Raw genomic sequence first — 13715 nt, 5'->3', positions numbered from 1 at the left:
CGCTAATGCGAATCATGTTTACCAGCAACGTTTCGCGAGTTACGCAATGCAGATATTGTTTTCGTTGGCCGGCGCTCACTAGGCGTTCTGCCGTGGCGACCAGCGGATATCCTTGGAGGTGTTTACGTTCTCGCGTGCTCGAGCACCTTTCGCCCCGCAGGCATCTTGTTTGCTGCGCACGCCATCCACTTTGAGTCGTTCCGAGAAATGAACCCCATCTCTCTTTACTGTTTTTCGATTTTACCGCCAGCCAAACACGTCAGTGCGTACAGGCTTTCACGGGTTGTACTAGTTACATAACAATGACCCACAGACTCAAGAGCATAGCTTGCGATCCGACGAATATCCTAAACAGCATTAATTTTTTTCTCTGTAGAATGAAGTAAAGCCGATCTCCATTAGTACCTAGGTAGCAGTTTCGTCTAATCAAAGCAAATGCTTATTCTTCTGTTCAGAATTGTAATACGTGGCGCTTAAGTAGCATGTAGTCCGAACGCTCGTCAAAAGAAAAAGTCTCACATTATCATATCGGCAAAAAGAAAAATATAACAGTTTTTCTCAGAAACAAAGCTCAGCCTTTAATACAGAATGCTGTGCAACATCACTCTCATCACAAATACTTGAAAACGAGAAGGCACAAATACCTTCAGATTTTCAACAATTCATTAAGTGACAGATATACGCTACACAGATGATATAACGAAAGTGCTACTTGATCGATCTCCAGTCCTTTCGCTAAGCTATATCATTCAGTTATGATAATAATTTCATAGATAAGTATATTTCCCCAAGTACATATTTCCCCTCATCGTCACACTGAGGGCGATACCTTAGCTAGATGTTACACATCTAGCTTTCAGCCAGAGCCTTCTTCAGAAAAGAAAACACACACATTCACATAATCAAGCTCTTCATGCACACATGACCATTATCTCTGGCCAGAGCAGTCATGGGCGATAGTTTTTTGTCCAGTCTGTTTATTTTTTATGGCAGTTTCATCAATCCTTCAGTTTTTAGAAACGCGGATTAATCAGCAGTTAAAAGGATATCATTTCATTCAGGCTCATTTTTCTGAGTAAGATGGTTCAAATGGCTCTGACCACTATGGGACTTAACATCTGAGGTCATCAGTCCCCTAGAACTTAGAACTACTTAAACCTAACTAACCTAAGGACATCACACACATCCATGCCCGAGGCAGGATTCGAGCCTGCGACCGTACCGATCGCGCGGTTCCAGACTGAAGCGCCTAGAACCGCTCGGCCACTCCGGCCGGCCTCTGAGTAAGAAACTCGAGTACTTCCTTTTGTTATTTATCTAACTACGCTAACGCCATTTCAGCACGCCGCCTTAAACGGGCAACTTAAACAAAAAATTACTGCTGTCGTAGAGTAGAAACTAGTAAAGAACGGTCAGAATAAAGAAAATGAGGTTTTAATGTTTTGTAGTGACTTCTCTCCTGATAATGTCGAAGTTATGGTATGGAAGGCGAACGCATTATGTGCTACATTACCATTCTAGCGTTAAGAAATACGGTCGAAGAGGAAGACACATAACGTTCTGAAACCTCTATAAAACGTGAAAATGACAAGCATAATAACTACGACATGATTAATTAAGGCGATGAGCACTTCACTGTACACTACGTCTAAGTGAACGATGTTATGGCCTATACGGATAGATTTATAGGAGTTGGACAAAAATATGGTATATGAAGATGGTATCTGTTCTTTCGGACATGCTCGAAAGAACAGATACCATCTACATTTAGTTAAGGCTAACCGGCCATTGATCTCATTTTCTGTGTGGATGCACACGTATTGCCCGAACTCTTACGGGACTCGATATGATTGTCTGCCACGAGTAATGAGTGTAATGGGTAGGGGCACTACGAATGTAGTGTGTGGGCATTAAGTTGGGAATGTGGGTCTCACGGAGAGCGTGCAAGGGATAAGTCCCTGCCGTTGTACTATCCTCTGTGCCCTCGGTGGCTCAGATGGACAGAGCGTCTGCCATGTAAGCAGGAGATCCTGGGTTCGAGTCCCGGTCGGGGCACACATTTTCCTTTGTCCCCGGTGATGTATATCAACACCTGTCGGCAGCGTAGGGTCTTGATTTGGCTCAGATGGTTCAAATGGCTCTAAACATTATGGGAATTAACATCTAAAGTCATCAGTCCCCTAGAACTTAGAACTACTTAAACCTAACTAAGGACATCATATCCATGCCCGAGGCAGGATTCGAACCTGCGACCGGAGCGGTCGCACGGTTCGAGACTGAAGTGCCTAGAACCAATAGGCCACACCGACCGGCGGTCTTGATTTAATTATCATTTCAAAATATGGTAAGACCGAGAGAAACGCGCGGTTGAGCAAAAATACAGATGCCACCCAAGTCTGCAGGTTGCGCTGTTGTATATGACCACGAAAGACACCTGTGCAATGTCACCAATACGTTGCAGATGTCAGTCGTGGTCAGAACAATGTCCTGTGTGGTTGTGAGTGCATCATATCGGAGGTGAGTGAGTTGGGGACGTGAGCAAGTGGTTGGTCTTCGTATGGTGTTTGCTTGCGTAACCAGGTCAGCCGAATTGTTTAGTGTTTCAAGAGACACCGATCAAAAATTTATGCCGCAAACAGGGCTTGCGGAAAAACTTCATTCGCTATGTTGCAACATGGACAAAAGTGTGTGTTGAGTGATCGCGGCGGACGGTCATTGAAGAGGAGTGGAACGAAAAATAAGAGAACGATAGCGGCAAAAGTTACTAAAGAACTGAATGTCGCACTCGCAAACACTGTCAGCACCAAAACAACGTGAAGGGATCTTCATAAGGAGGAAGCTGCAGAGTGAGCTGGAATTCCAAATCCACTCATCTGTAATACAAAGGCCCTTGAGAGGAAAACGTGGTGCGAAGACATAAAACTTAACTTAAGCTCTATAGGTGGAGAAAAGTCGTTTGGTCGGATTAGTCTTGTTTCACACTGTTTCACATCTACAGCTACGTGAGTACACTGCTATTCACAATAAAGTGCCTGGCAGAGGGTTCAATAAACCAACTTCGAGTTGTCTCTCTACCGTTCCACACTCTAACGGCGCGCGGGAGAAACGATCACTTAAATTTTTCTGTGCGAGCCCTGATTTCTCTTATTTTATCGTGATTATCATTTCTCCCTATGTAGGTGGGTGCCAACAGAATGTTTTCGCAATCGGAGGAGAAAACTGGTGATCGAAATTTCATGAGAAGATCCCGTCGCAACGAAAAACGCCTTTGTTTTAATGATTGCCACTCCAATCCGCGTATCATGTTTGTTGCACTGTTCCCCTATTTCGCGATAATACAAAACGAGCAGCCCTTCTTTGAACTTTTTCAATGTCATCCGCCAGTCCCACCTGATGCGGACCCCACACCGCACAGCAGTACTCCAGAATCTGGCAGACAAGCATGGTGTAAGCAGTCTCTTTGTAGAACTGTTGCACGTTTTAAGTGTTCTGCCAGTGAATCGCAGTCTTTGATTTGCTCTACCCAGAACATTATCTATGTGATCGTTTCAAATTGGGTTATTTGTTACTGTAATCCTTAAGTATTTAGTTGAATTTACAGCCTTCAGGTGTGTGTGACTTATCGCGCAATCGAAATTTAGTGGATTTAGTACTCATGTGAATAACTTCACACTTTTCTTTATTCGGGGTCAAATGGCTCAAATGGCTCTGAGCACTATGAGACTTAACTTCTAAGGTCATCAGTCCCCTAGAACTCAGAACTACTTAAACCTAACTAACCTAAGGACAGCACACACATCCATGCCCGAGACAGGATTCGAACCTGCGACCGTAGCGGTCGCTCGGTTCCAGACTGTAGAGCTTATAACCGCTCGGCCACGTCGGCCGGCTTATTCAGGGTCAACTGCCACTTTTCACATCATACAGATATCGTATCTAAATCATTTTGCAATTCGTTTTGGTCACCTTATGGTCTTACAAGATGGTAAATGACAGCTTCATCTGCAAAAGTCTAAGACGGAAACTCAGATTGTCTTCTATGTCGTTAATATACACTCCTGGAAATTGAAATAAGAACACCGTGAATTCATTGTCCCAGGAAGGGGAAACTTTATTGACACATTCCTGGGGTCAGATACATCACATGATCACACTGACAGAACCACAGTCACACAGACACAGGCAACAGAGCATGCACAATGTCGGCACTAGTACAGTGTATATCCGCCTTTCGCAGCAATGCAGGCTGCTATTCTCCCATGGAGACGATCGTAGAGATGCTGGATGTAGTCCTGTGGAACGGCTTGCCATGCCATTTCCACCTGGCGCCTCAGTTGGACCAGCGTTCGTGCTGGACGTGCAGACCGCGTGAGACGACGCTTCATCCAGTCCCAAACATGCTCAATGGGGGACAGATCCGGAGATCTTGTTGGCCAGGGTAGTTGACTTACACCTTCTAGAGCACGTTGGGTGGCACGGGATACATGCGGACGTGCATTGTCCTGTTGGAACAGCAAGTTCCCTTGCCGGTCTAGGAATGGTAGAACGATGGGTTCGATGACGGTTTGGATGTACCGTGCACTATTCAATGTCCCCTCGACGATCACCAGTGGTGTACGGCCAGTGTAGGAGATCGCTCCCCACACCATGATGCCGGGTGTTGGCCCTGTGTGCCTCGGTCGTATGCAGTCCTGATTGTGGCGCTCACCTGCAAGGCGCCAAACACGCATACGACCATCATTGGCACCAAGGCAGAAGCGACTCTCATCGCTGAAGACGACACGTCTCCATTCGTCCCTCCATTCACGCCTGTCGCGACACCACTGGAGGCGGGCTGCACGATGTTGGGGCGAGAGCGGAAGACGGCCTAACGGTGTGCGGGACCGTAGCCCAGCTTCATGGAGACGGTTGCGAATGGTCCTCGCCGATACCCCAGGAGCAACAGTGTCCCTAATTTGCTGGGAAGTGGCGGTGCGGTCCCCTACGGCACTGCGTAGGATCCTACGGTCTTGGTGTGCATCCGTGCGTCGCTGCGGTCCGGTCCCAAGTCGACGGGCACGTGCACCTTCCGCCGACCACTGGCGACAACATCGATGTACTGTGGAGACCTCACGCCCCACGTGTTGAGCAATTCGGCGGTACGTCCACCCGGCCTCCCGCATGCCCACTATACGCCCTCGCTCAAAGTCCGTCAACTGCACATACGGTTCACGTCCACGCTGTCGCGGCATGCTACCAGTGTTGAAGACTGCGATGGAGCTCCGTATGCCACGGCAAACTGGCTGACACTGACGGCGGCGGTGCACAAATGCTGCGCAGCTAGCGCCATTCGACGGCCAACACCGCGGTTCCTGGTGTGTCCGCTGTGCCGTGCGTGTGATCATTGCTTGTACAGCCCTCTCACAGTGTCCGGAGCAAGTATGGTGGGTCTGACACACCGGTGTCAATGTGTTCTTTTTTCCATTTCCAGGAGTGTAGATAAGAAACAACAGAGGGCCTATAACACTTCCTTGGGGAACGCCGGATATCACTTCTGTTTTACTCGATGACTTTTCGTCTATTACCACGAACTGTGACCTTTCTGACAGAAAATCACGCATCCAGTCGCACAACTGAGGCGATATTCCGTAGGCATGCAGTTTTGTTAGAAGACGCTTGTGAGAAACGGTGTCGAAAGGCTTCTGGAAATCTAAAAATATGGAATAATTATCGATAGTACTCATTACTTCATGAATATAAAGAGCTAGTTGTGTTTCACAAGAACGATATTTTCTGAATCCGTGCTCACTATGTGTCAATGAATCGTTTTGTTCGAAGAAATTCGTAATGTTCGAACATGGTATATGTTCCAAAACCTTACTGCGAAACGACGTTAGTGATATGGGCCTGTAATTCGGCGGATTACTCCATTTCCCTTTTTAGGTATTGTTGTGACTCGAGCAATTTTCCATTTTTTAGGTAAGGAACTTTCTGTGAGCGAGCGGTTGTATATAATTGCTAAATATGTAGCTATTGTATCAGCATACCCTGAAAGGAACCTGACTGGTGTACAATTTGGGCCAGAGACCTTGCCTTGGTGATTTAAGCTGCTTTGCTACACCGAGGATATCTACTTCTATATTTCTCATGTTGGCATTTGTTCTTGATTGAAATTCAGGAATATTTACTTCGTCTTCCAACTTATGGCCGAGTGTACGTCCCAAGAAGGAAATATAGCGGGGATTCGGTGATGATTTGGGCAGCAATGTCGTCTTATTCCATAGGCCTCAGGGTTACTCTGCATAGAAGCATTACTGCAAGCATTATGTGACCAGTTTGGCTGATCGAGTCCACCCCTTGGAACAATGTTGGTTCCCAAATTGTGATGCTTTGTACCAAGTCGACAGGGTCCCTCTTCACACAACTCCCGTTGTCCAAGACTGGTTCTGTGAGTACAAGGATGAATTGTCGCACCTCCCCTGGACACCACAGTCGCCATTTCTCAGTGCTATTGAGCTCGTGTGGTCTACTTTGGAGAGAAGGGTGCGCGATCGCTGCCCACCCTCATCATCGTCAGCTGAACTTTCCACTACTTTGCAGGAAGATGGAATAAAATTCCGTTCAGAGATGACGGGAAGCTGTTTTGAATGCCAACGCTTTTCCTACACCGTTTTAACCATGGTAATTTGTTTGTATTTCTGGTGTTTTCATATTTTTATGCACTCCACCATCCCGTCACCTGTGCGTATAATAAGAACCAGAAGACCGCTGTTGACAGCATGAACGACAGGTTTAAAAGGTCTAAAGAAAATTGCGGAAATTTTCAGTCAGATTTCAAATTGGTGCAAAGACTGTTAACTTGCTTTTAATGCACAGAAATGTAACACTGCGCATTTCGCCAAACGACTTCAGTATCAGTGACGCACACTTAGAATAGCCAAGTCATACACTGTATCTAACAGTTCGTAGGAATATGGAATGATGACAAAGGTTCAGTCACACGTAAGGCAAGTGGCAAACTTCGGTCCGTAGGCAGGAAAATAAGCAAAATGCTGTCGGTCTACAAAAGAGATTGCTGACAGATAATTCGTGCGTTCCATCTTAGAATGTCCTTCAAGTGCATGGGACCCATACCAGAGAGGAGTAATAAGGTATATTGAACGTGTGCAAAGAAGGGCGCCACGAATTGTCACTGGTTTGTTTGACTCAAGGGGGAAAGTCACGGAAACGTTGAAAAACTGAATCGCCAAACTCTCGAAGATAGACACAAACTGTCCCACGAAGACCTGCTTACAAGATTTCAATAACCAATATGACGTGAAGTACCGAGAAATATTCTTCATCCACCTACGTATCGTCCTCGTACGGATCGACAGGACAAAAGTCAGAGTAATTATGGGATATACATAGGCAGCTCTACATGTACATCGACATACAAACTCCGCAGGCTACCGTACGGTCCGTGGTGGAGGGTTCCCTGTGCCACTATTAGTCATTTTCTTACCTGTTCCACTCGTAAATAGAGCGAGGGAAAGACTGTCTATAGCCTCCGTTTGAGCCCTAATTCCTCGTATCTTATCTTCGTGCTCCTTTCATGAAATGTATGTCACTGACAGTAGAATCGTTCTGTAGTCAGCTTCAAATTCCAGCATTCTAAATTTTCTCAATAGTTTCCTTCGAAAAGAATGTCGCCTTACCTCCTGGGATTCCCATTTTAGTTCCTGAAGCGTCTCCGTAATATTTGCGGATTGTTCGAACCTACCGGAAACAAATCTAGCAGTCCGCCTCTGAATTGCTTCGATGTCTTCCTTTAATCCGACCTGGTACGGATCCCAAATACTCGAGCAGTAGCCAAGAATGGGTCCCACTAGCATCCTGTATGTGGTCTCCTTTACAGATGAATCACACTTTCCCAAAATTCTCCGAACAAACAGAACTCGACCATTCGCCTTCCCTACCACAATCCTCACCCATTCGTTCCATTTCATATCGCTTTGCAACGTTACGACTAGATATTTAAACAATGTGAATGTGTCAAGCAAGACACTAATAATGCTGTATCTGAACATAATGGGGTTATTTTCCTACTCATCCCCATTAACTTAAATTGTTCTACATTTAGAGCTAGTCACCATTCATCGTACTCCGCCTTCATGCCACGAGTGGCCTACCGGGACCATCCGACCGCCGTGTCATCCTCAGGGGAGGATGCGGATAGGAGGGTCGTGGGGTCAGCACACCGCTCTCCTGGTCGTTATGATGGTATTCTTGACCGAAGCCGCTACTATTCGGTCGAGTAGCTCCTCAATTGGCATCACGAGGCTGAGTGCACCCTGAAAAATGGCGGCCTGGATGGTCACCCATCCAAGTGCCGACCACGCCCGACAGCGCTTAACTTCGGTGATCTCACGGAAACCGTTGTATCCACTGCGGCAAGGCCGTTGCCACACCATTCATCGCACCAGCTAGAAATATCGGCATTCTTTCCGCGCTTCATATGTGATTTGAATGAGAAAGAACCCTAATATGGCAGGACACTTAGAAAATGTAACAGACCTACTAAGGAGACTCCCTACACTACACTTGTCCGTCCTCTTTCAGAATACTCCTGCGCGGTGTGGGATCCTTACCAGATAGGACTGACGGAGTACATCGAAAAAGTTCAAAGAAAGCAGCACGTTTTGTATTATCGCGAAATATAGGAGAAAGTGTCACAGAAATGATACAGGATTTGGGTTGGAAGTAATTAAAAGAAAGGCGTTTTTCGTTGCGACGGAATCTTCTCACGAAATTCCAATCACCAGCTTTCTCCTCCGAATGCGAAAATATTTTGTTGACACCGACCTACATAGGGAGGAACGATCATCATGATAAAATAAGGGAAATCAAAGCTCGTACGGAAGATATAGGTGTTCATTCTTTCCGCACGGTATACGAGATTGGAATAATAGAGAATTGTGAAGGTGGTTCGATAAACCCTCTGCCAGGCTCTTAAATGTGATTTGCAGAGTATCCATGTAGATGTAGATGTAGATGTAAGTGAGGTACCTTGTGCCTTCTGCCATGTACTTGACAAAAAACACTACCCATTACCACGCCTAATTTGATGCATTCAAAAGACCTTCGAGTGGTCTCGGAATTAATCAATATGGTTTTCAAGGGAATCTTGTAGCATACTTACTGCAAGATAGTGGCAAGTTCAGGTAAGGATGATGGAGGTGGATAGTGATCACACGCCCTTCTCTCGAAAGTAGACCACAAAGGCTCAATAGCATTGAGATCTCGTGTCTGTGGTGGTCAGGGGAGATGCGACAATTCACCCTCGTGCTCACAGAATCAGTCCTGGACGATGCGAGCTGTGTGAACAGGGCCGTGTCGTCTTGGAACACAGCATCACCACTGGGGAACAAACATTGCACCATGGGACGGACCTGATCAGCCGAAATGGTCGCATAATCCTTGACAGTAATGTGACTGTGCAGAGTAACCGTGGGGCACATGGAATGCCACGCTATGGCTGCCCAAATCATCACAGAACCAGCAGCAGGAGGTACTGACAGGAAGCCCCGCCCCGCTATGTTCCAATCTTGGGACGTAAACTCGGCCGGAAGTTGGAAAAAGTGTGGAACAACACGCCCCCGACCAAATGACATGATGAATTAAGACTCACTATAGGTTAAACTTTAAAATAAATGACCATTTAGCGTCAGTGGAAACGAAATATTTGTGCATTGCAGCAAAGGCCTAGTTATCGCTCATAATCAGTTATACTGCAATCTTGTAGAGAGAGAGAGAGAGAGAGAGAGAGAGAGAGAGAGAGAGAGAGAGAGAGGGTGAAACATTAAATGAATTTCAGCTCTGGTTTTTTTTTTTTTTTTTTTTTTTTGTTTTTGTTCCCTTCTCCCTTTAGTAGCTTTTTTTAGAGATCTAACCGAAGTTGACAGTTATTAGATATATTATCGAAAGGCAGCACTAGATTTACATGTAATTATGTAGGTATACGTAGATACAGGGACATTCTCATAGTTATCACACATGGAGTTTCAGCTCAAATATTAATTATGCTCAAGTTTCATTGTTAAGTTTTGGTATATTGATAACACACCGAGTATGTATAACTCATGTTACGAAGATCTGCATTAGCAAGTTCATTGACACTTAGTCAAATGTTCAAATGCGTGTGAATTTCTAAGGGACCAAACTGCTGAGGTCATCGGTGCCTAGACTTACAAACTACTTAAACTTACTTAAACTAACTTATACTAAGAACAACACACACATCCATGCCCGAGGGAGGACTCGAACCTCTGGCGGGAGGGATACTTAGTCACTCTGCTTGAACTGAAACGCAGCCTTTTTCACTTACTTAAACGGTTAACATTACTGTGTTTTATAATTGTGTCTTCATATTCAGCTGGATGAAATGAATGAATGAGTGTGTGAGAACTTCATTGGCTATATATTTACAACTGAAGACGTGATACACTGCAATGAAACAGTACAGAGTGAACAATTGCTTTTTTTCCTATTTATTTTGACAAAACAGTAATGGGTGAGAAAATAGTGATTCGAGTTTTAGTTAAAGAGTTATAGTAAAATAGTTAATAACGGCGTTGGTAAGCATTTCTAAACGTTTCGGTCAGACACTGTATTTTCATGGGTAGATTGTTAAAGATTTTTCTTTCATCCCTTTCTGCGCCAAAATTAAATTCATTAAAGGGTGACAGAGCAGTTTTTTCCATCTAGTGCTGTACTGTTATTCTCAAACTCAGACAGTTATTTGGTAAAATATTTCATAAATAAATAAACGTACATTGAGGCTGTAGTTAATATTCCCAGTTCCTTAAAGAGATGCCTCTAAGATTTTCGCCTGTGAACCCCACATATAATTCTAATTACTTTATTTTGTGCAGTAAACACTTTTAGCCGAAGTGGGGAGTTATCCCAGTATATTTTATCCCGGAGGATGTAAGTGAATTGAAAGTACGTCAAAAATTTCAACTCACTGACGTCGGTATTCCCAGGGTTGGCAATTATTCTACTGGAAAAAATAACCGAACTTAAAAGATTTAGTGGGTCTACCATATGGATTTCCCTGGTTAAGTTTACATCAATATGCACAGCTAGGAACTTATAACTTCCTACACTGTTCATTGTTCCCTCTTGTATTATAGGAGGCTGGATATTTTTGGCAGTACAAAATTGGATATACTACATATTTTCAAAGGTGAAAGCTAGTCCATTTATGAAAACTCAGTCAGTAAATGTCACAGAAATATCATTCATTATTTTGCTGTTGATGCTTCCCTGCTTGGCTTTACAACAATGTTTGTGTCATCTGTGAACAAGTCTAATTGTGCCCTGATGCTTCAAATAAAATGGCAGATTATTAACAAAAAGCAAGAACGGTAGTGAGCCAGTGATCGACTCAGGAATGTGCTGGTACGAATTCCATAAAAACAACTTGGGAATGGATCCGGGTGAAGGGTTAAAAATAAGGAAGATAAAGAAAAATATGTATGGAGGGAATAGTAAAAGAAGCTTACAGTGGGACGAGTGACAAAATAAAAAGTTTTGGTGCTTAGGGTACGACATGTGGCCCGTGATGGTTTACAGAAAGTCGCCTCTGAGACAGACAGATGTAGCATGCTATTGTCAGCACTGTCATTCCATAATACTGCACTTCAGTAAAATGTTTTTCCTCGAATTCTTTCAGGATCCCGTCTCTTCTTAGCGAGATTCATGGGATGCAGTTAACCTAACGCAATATAGCAACGACGTACTTGAAAAAACTGAAGTGTGTATAATTAAAGCTACTTATTTCTTTGGAAAATGATGGTGCCACCAACATGTTCGATCAAACCTAGTCTATCAGCGTAAATCCGTATATTATCATACGACCTGTTTTACGTAACTAAAATAAAAGGAAAATGGGAAATCTGTATTACTATACAAAGACAAATCATTGTTTAACATTGTTAACAAAAATCCTGAGAAGTAGTTGACCAATTTACTTCAGATTTTTACACGAAACTATAATAAATGTTTGGACGGAGATATGTTTAGTATATATACACTATATAAAGATACAATGTTATTAGCAAAAATGTCGACCGATTTACGTCAAATTTTTACACAAAAAACATTCCGACGGACATAGACAACGTATTTTTAATACATACGAGGCGTGTTTTTTAATTAAGTACCGTTTTGAAATAAAAAAAGACGTGCTAAGATATCTCAATGATTTTATTTTTGCACGAAAGCCTGTACCTTAATCTACTTTTCTACATTATTTCCGTCAATATTGAGGCACTTGTCATAACGTTGTACCAGTTTTTGAAGACCCTCCTCATAGAAGTATGCCGCCTGACTTGTTAACCACTGCATCACTACTGCTTTGACTTCGTCATCGTCTTGAAGACGCTGACCGCCCAGGTGTTTCTTCAAATGCAGGAACAGATGGTAGTCACCGGGCGCAAGATTGGGGCTGTGCGGAGGATGATCTAGAGTTTCCCATCGAAAATATGTGATGAGATCTTTGGTCTGATTCGCCACATGCGGACGGGCATTGTCTTGTAGCAAAACGATGCCCTTGCTCAACTTCCATGCACTGTTGCTTTGATTCTGGTGTGACGTAGGCTACCTATGTTTCATCACCCGTAACAATTTGGCGAAAGAAATCATCAACGTCGTTGTGGTACCGTTCAAGGAAAGTCAATGCACTGTTTAAACGTTTGGTTTTGTGCAAATCCGTCAACACTTTCGGTACCCAACGTGCGCACAATTTTCGGTAATTGAAGTGCTCGGTCACAATGCCAAACAAAACACTACGAGAAAGATTAGGAAAGTCATCCCGATAGGAAGAAATCGTAAAGCCTCTGTTTTCTCTCACCTTATTGTCCATTTCCTGCACCAAACTTTCATTAACGACCGAAGGACGCCCTTTCCGTTGTTCAAAAATGGTTCAAATGGCTCTGAGCACTATGGGACTTAACATCTATGGTCATCAGTCCCCGAGAACTTAGAACTACTTAAACCTAACTAACCTAAGGACATCACACAACACCCAGTCATCACGAGGCGGAGAAAATACCTGATCCCGCCGGGAATCGAACCCGGGAACCCGGGCGTGGGAAGCGAGAACGCTACCGCACGACCACGAGCTGTGTACCCACTCCGTTGCTGATCATGCACATTTGTGCGGCCATCTTTAAATACTCTCACCCACTTTCTTACCATTCCATCACTCATAATGTTTTCTCCGTAAACTGCTCAGATCTCACGATGAATATCGATAGCTTTTAGGCCTTTAGCACTAAGAAATCTTATAACAGCCAGTACTTCACAGTCGGCGGGACTCACGATTAGCCGGTCTGAGTGGCCGTGCGGTTCTAGGCGCTACAGTCTGGAACCGGGCGACCGCTACGGTCGCAGGTTCGAATCCTGCCTCGGGCATGGATGTGTGTGATGTTCTAAGTTATAGGCGACTGATGACCTCAGAAGTTAAGTCGCATAGTGCTCAGAGCCATTTGAACCAACTCACGACTATCGGAGGCATCTTAAACACTCAGTACACAACGTAAACAAGGAAGAATCAGATTGTAATGGCGTCAGTGCGCAGATTAAGGTACAGGCTTTCATGTAAAAATAAAATTATTGAGATATTTTAGCACGTCTTTTTTAATTTCAAAACGGCACTTACTTAAAAAACACTTTTTTAAGGACAAGTCGAT

At 44.1% G+C, this 13715-nt stretch overlaps 1 non-coding gene across 1 annotated transcript; it reads left to right on the top strand.

The window, feature by feature from the left end:
* The first annotated feature begins 1980 nt into the window (after window positions 1-1980).
* On the top strand, window positions 1981-2055 carry Trnat-ugu (transfer RNA threonine (anticodon UGU)). The gene has a single exon. It is a non-coding gene; the product is annotated as a tRNA-Thr (tRNA).
* Window positions 2056-13715: the final 11660 nt, after the last annotated feature.

This window comes from Schistocerca serialis, chromosome 2 (genome assembly GCF_023864345.2).
Source record: "Schistocerca serialis cubense isolate TAMUIC-IGC-003099 chromosome 2, iqSchSeri2.2, whole genome shotgun sequence".
NCBI classification, from domain to species: Eukaryota; Metazoa; Arthropoda; class Insecta; order Orthoptera; family Acrididae; genus Schistocerca; species Schistocerca serialis.
Note: the sequence above shows the minus strand (reverse complement) of the source record. Positions and strands in the feature narration are given on the sequence as shown.